The following is a 5935-nucleotide window of genomic DNA, read 5'->3' as shown; positions in this document are numbered from 1 at the left end:
GAAGCTCGATCTCTCCCCCGGCTGAACCATATAGCCAAGAGAAACCATGAACCGGAATAGAAGAGCTTGCCCCACCCACTTGATTTGGCCTCAAAACACTGCACTGCTTTGGGCCTAGGAAGCAAAGGGAATGAGCTCAACTGCTTCTCCACACTTCTTTTTCTCTATGCCCGTTCTGCATGCGCTTCATGCACTTCATGCACCATTGGTGCTTTGCTCTCCTCTTATTAAGAAGTAGAGATATCATTTCATAGGGGTGGAGGAGAGAGATAGACCCATCACAAGAGTTTCATCAAACAAATCATATGCCTTCTAAAAGTTCCAGCAGAGAATTTTATCCATAACCATAGTATGACAAATGATGTCAGGCTTGATCCCATCCAATTCTTCCTGGTTTAACGAACACATACAAGGCATCCATCCGCCTACCAACTTTAACCAAAAACTTTATGACATAAACAAAATCACCGCATTTGGAGTGAATCCTACCTTCTGCATTTCCCCAAGGAAATCCACAACCTCCCTCAACTGAAGAGAACTCCCCATGTTCACACACAGCCGAATATCCATAGCATGACTCTTCAATAGATTTTGGTGAACATTTGAAGATCAACTCATTTCTAACAGAGTTGAAAGATATTTCCTGAATTGGGAAATAGTGATGTTTACTGCTTTCACGACATGCCACGTGGTAGGACATGGATGGGTCTGTGTTATAGACAACCTGACACCCACATCATTGGTAAAGTTTCAGCCCCAAATGAGGCTCAAAGCTACAGATGCCATTTTCTATATCTATATTCGTTTCCTCTTATCACATGGACCATATTTGCGCTGCCTCGTGTGGGTTATGACTTGTGAAGCACTAAACATCAAGCTCCTAAATAGAATATTTGTAAACTTGTCAATCTGTTCTTCTCTTCCAATCTTCTCTTTAGATTGAACTAGTTGATAGTTTATACACTTGCATCTTCTGGAAAATTTTCCTTAGTTGCAATCCACAGTTTATCAAGCATATTGAGTGAACTAAATGTAGTTGAAGTGGTAACTGTTGATGTATGATGTCTTGTATTTCATCACAGTTTAACCCAAAGAGTACTGGTGATACGATAGTTCCGATTACCGATAAGCGGGTTGTGGGGGTTGCAAGAGGGTAGGAAACCCCCCTGCATAGGGATCAAAATCCTCTGTTTTTCTCATCCCTGTTTTTCTTTGTTTTGTTACCTGCAGAACACGACACGTGGACAACAGAAGATCCAACGGTCAAGGTTGGGTGAGGATTATTACATCCGGTGCGTTGGTCTTAAAGTTGTCCACGTGTCGTGTTCTGCAGGTAGCAAAACAAGGAAAAACAGGGATGAGAAAAACAGAGGATTATTTTCCCCTGCATAGCGGGGGTGTAAGGGGATGTTGCCCCCGCTCAAATTTTTTATTTGAGGGCAGTTTTATACTTTTTGGTATTAGCGTTTTTCACGATATATTTGTAGCAATGTTTACTTTCTCCACAAGCAATTCTGAGAGGAGTGAGGACGAACGTTGTAACCCTATTCTCCATTGATAGTGAAACAAAATCTCATCTCACCAAAGACGTATGCAATCCTTCCGAACCTCGTACATCTGTTGGTGTTGTTTGTTCTTATTTTTTCATTACCTTCGGCATCGCTTTTAGGATTGTGTTTCCACAGTAACAACAAGTCTACGACAAAAAAAATTAACAAGAAGTAGCTACAGTCCACTTGAGAGGCCGGGTTCAAATGTCACAAGCATCTACTGTTGTTATTGTTTCTAGACAAGAAAAGATCATTGCTAGCTTCAGGTCCAAAGAAAACAATCATAAGAGGGAGGGGGAAAAAAGCTCTCCTCACCAACTTTAACTGTTGAACCAAAGGAGTGGATGGAGGATAATTTTGTGTTTCTTTTCCAGCTTGGGGTTAGAAGTAGCCATAGCAGCGAAAATGATAGTATCTTCTTAGGCTTGAAGTCTGGTGTTTTAGATTATAGAAGTTAGCATAGAACGCATTTCAAGAGAACAATAATAGAAATAATGTTTTCTAACTAGGGTATTTACAACTGGAAAAATCATTTGGTATGAGTCTCCAACCTATACCATCTTTGAAAATTTATTGACAGCTAATAATGCAGTATTTCTTCAAATGACTAGTTTAGTGTGCCATTAATATCTTCTTATTCCATTAATTTCACTAATTTTTCTTCTTCAACAGTTCCTTAATAGAACAACTGGTTTCACATATAGAGCACAATACATATAAATCTTCTTCCATGTCATAAACAAACCATCTGTATATGCTTACAAGCAACTTGATAACTTTCATAACCAACCCTACTTAAATTGCCATTATACCTTACAATTAAAGTACACTAGTAATCCAGCCATTCATTTACAATAACTATCCCACTGATCACCTTCGTATGGCGTGATAGCTTTGTCTGGCCCTTGGTGGTTGATCATTTCTCCTTCAGTGGACCAAAAGAAACTTCCTGCACTACCTTGGCTCCCCTTCCCTTAGCCATGAATAGGCCAACATGATGCATTAACTCCTGCATTGTCACAGGTGGGGATGAGAACAAAAAAGTTGAAGCAAGTAAAAGAAACAAATGTTTCCGAATATAGGAAATTTTAAATCACTTCTCCTTGGTAAAATATTCAAGAAAATGCACTAATAACTGTATAAACACGAGGCTCATGCTTAATAATCAAACAGATTGATGTGCAACACACATACAAGAATTAATAAGCAATAAATGCAGCATTCTTATACTCTTCTACATGACATACTAAAGGAAAGAAAGGAGTTTTTGAGGATTTGTACACCAAAAAGGACAGCAAAATCTTCAGAATCCTCAGGATAATGTTCCAGAGGTTTGAGTAAGGGAGTGTTCAAAGAATTCAAATGCAGGGCCATGGAATATCAGGCATAGTCAGATGAAGCCAGCACAGCATGATTTTGTAGTCATTTGGGATTTCTTGAGTTTTTTATACACAACCCCTCTTCTACCATTTCTTTCCCCAATAAAAGAAAAGAGGACTAATATTGTGTTTCTTGTAAGATTAAACATCCTGCTGCATTACTCCTGTAACAGATCTGATTATGTGGCTATACCAAGAGATTCAAAACATTGAAGTATGAATATTTCCAACACAGATAACAATGATTAGTCTTTTGAACCTCAGGACAGAACACAGCAGACGGGGATTTTAGAAATAAGCCCCGATATCCCACCATCATACCGTTGCTCCACATGGTTCTCAACAATTTAAAATATTGTCCTCTAAAGACGGAATGAAGCAAGCATTGAAAATTTCAAGTGCTCAGGAAACTGTTGTTTATCATCCTTTGAAACTAAATTGAGAATGCAATCAATGTTCATTGAAGCAAATGAACTTCTCAATTCTTACAGGGAAATTCAAAAGGAGGCTAACACAGTAACAATCAAAGGTGATCCAACCCAAAAGCTTAAGCTGTTGGTTGGAGAAGCCCGATTGATACTTCAAGCCATCCAAGGTCTCAAAGTTATTCTCAACAGCACCCCCCCTTTCAGTCGTTGTCCTTGTTTGGGTGACAGTACACCTGCACGTGTGGCCATTTTCTGGTTGTCATACAAGGATGTATCAATATCAAAATGAACCCGATGGCTCTGATATTATGTTGAATTATCTAACCCAAAAGCTAGCCGATCCCATTAAGTTGGGATAAGGCCTCTTGTTGTTTATCTAACCCGGCCTAATTGAAATTTGAAGTCATCCAAGGTCATAAAGTTAGTTGATATTTATCAACAACATCAAATATCCCAATAGTATCTATTCTAACAAAATAAGAATCCCAATGTATCACCAAAATAAAATATAGTAGCACTAAGGGCCAGTTGTGTTTCTAAGGGATATAAATGGTGAATTTACTCTTGTAGCTGTCATTGGCCAAGAGTGCCTAAAATTTGTAGCTTAAATAGTTTACCTTAATTAGTAGTACAGAATTCCCCATGCTTACGTAGAACTGCATGCATTTTCATTATACACGAACATCAAAGTTTTTTTCACACCAGAGCTAATATGCTTAGAAAAGCCAATGGCTGAAGCAACTTTAATTTAAGTCCATGGCCGGATGATGCAATGTTAAAGGGTCTACTCAAGGAGAATAAAGGCCATAGGTCAACCCACAATTACATGTTTTAAGTGCCACAAAGGCCCCAAAGCTAGGCCATTTTTTTTTTCTTTGGGAGGGGGGGGGATGCCCGAGTGAAAAATCCCCATTCAATAAAAAGCAATTAAGCGTCTTGATTTTATTTTTGGGCAAAAAGTGCCAGCCTGCCCAAAGCAATCATGAGCCTTGATTTTAATTTTTTAAAATTCAAAATTATATATAGTTTTCAGCCTACCCAGAGTGCAAAAGATTGGCCTGGTCTGGCCCAATGCCGGCTGGGCTGGGCTGGGCCTGGGCTGAGGCCATCCCCAGCCTGACATCAGGCCCAGCCAGGTCAAGACTAAAGTACCCCTGGAACTGGGCCTTCAAAGAACCAGGTCCAGTCTGGCCTAGTTGCACCCCTGCTTTTCACAAGCCCTTCTATTTTATGTGGTAGAGAAGGGGACCATGGCACATGGTGGCTTCATGCCCTTTTAAAATTCTTACATCATTTTGGTACCAAATTCTCATATAACTTATTCCTATTACCCTATGTCTCTGTGTGTGTGTGTGTGTGTGTGTGTGTGTGTGTGTGTGTATATATATATATATATATATAGAGAGAGAGAGAGAGAGAGAGAGAGAGAGAGAGCTAGTTTCCAGCACCTCACCTAGGAAGGAAGGCATTCCTGCGTCACCCAATTATTTGCCGCATGGCAGCTCAATTGGGGCCCAAAATTTTGTGCACAGGTAAGTCAGGTAGACCCCAAGGAACACCTGCTACATATCAAATTCTAGCCTAAATAGAGTGAGCTTCGAAAAATCAGGACTATGAGAGAGTGTAAAGTAGTGGTCGGAGTAACAATAGTCATGCATAGACATACAAAAGAATGCATGCCAATACACAGAGGGTAATTGATTGAATTAGATCTACAATATGACATGTGGCTAGTCCAGACCATTTCCTCTCTATCCAACAATTGGAATAGCTACATCTTGTCCATGAGGCACAATGACAGTGGGCAGCACAAGATCCACTTTGTAAGTGGGTAGCTGAAAAGAAAAGTTTGCCATAGATATACCATGGGAAAAGTGATTCTGAGCACCAGAATTCCCTCTCAAAGATTTTTTATTAGTTTTTTTCTCTCACAGAAAATGAATTCTGTAAGGGGGTGTAGGGTACCACAATGGTTCAGAGAACCCTTCCCCATAAATGATATTGTTTTTAATACCTATTATGAATAAAATAATTATGGATTTTCTCTAAAAAAATTGTAGCATATGAGTTGAGGTAAACTTTAGGTGAACCCCTCTTAAGTTTCTTTATTTGCAACATGGTATTTTGGTTGGTGCTCAAAGTTTTCAAACATGTTGTTCACACCATCCTTGGCTAGCGCGCTTAAGGTTTTAGCAAAAACATCACAAGAGATGGCACAATCAACCAATCAATTTCGGATGACACTAAGGTGGCTGATGATGGTATGAAAAGGTTCAACAAATTGAAAACTACTATATGATAGACTTCGGCTTTGAAGCTACATGCTCCCCTCTCTATTCTACTGTCAGCATACTATACCAACGTTTCATTATAGAATAGCAGACCATTTCTTTGATATCGGCCATGGAAAATCCGAGAAGAAACTGCAATTTGATAAAAGGGAGAGAAAAGATGATGTATTTGACAATTTAAATTACTTAGACAACAGTAGAACCCAATCCCAATTGAACATGAACTGGATTTGAAATGGATCCCTAACCAAGTGATAGTTGTCTAGCCAACCTCCCCCCCCCCCCCC

General features: G+C 39.4%; 1 long non-coding RNA gene across 1 annotated transcript; it reads right to left on the bottom strand.

Annotated features, from left to right (window-relative positions):
* Positions 1–2168: 2168 nt before the first annotated feature.
* On the bottom strand, positions 2169–5908 carry LOC122059985. The gene is made up of 2 exons (XR_006134199.1): positions 4811–5908; positions 2169–2559 (listed from the first exon to the last, which is right to left on the bottom strand). It is a non-coding gene; the product is annotated as an uncharacterized LOC122059985 (long non-coding RNA).
* Positions 5909–5935: the final 27 nt, after the last annotated feature.

This window comes from Macadamia integrifolia, chromosome 2, assembly GCF_013358625.1.
Source record: "Macadamia integrifolia cultivar HAES 741 chromosome 2, SCU_Mint_v3, whole genome shotgun sequence".
Taxonomy (NCBI): domain Eukaryota; kingdom Viridiplantae; phylum Streptophyta; class Magnoliopsida; order Proteales; family Proteaceae; genus Macadamia; species Macadamia integrifolia.
This window is presented reverse-complemented; position numbering and strand designations above follow the sequence as displayed.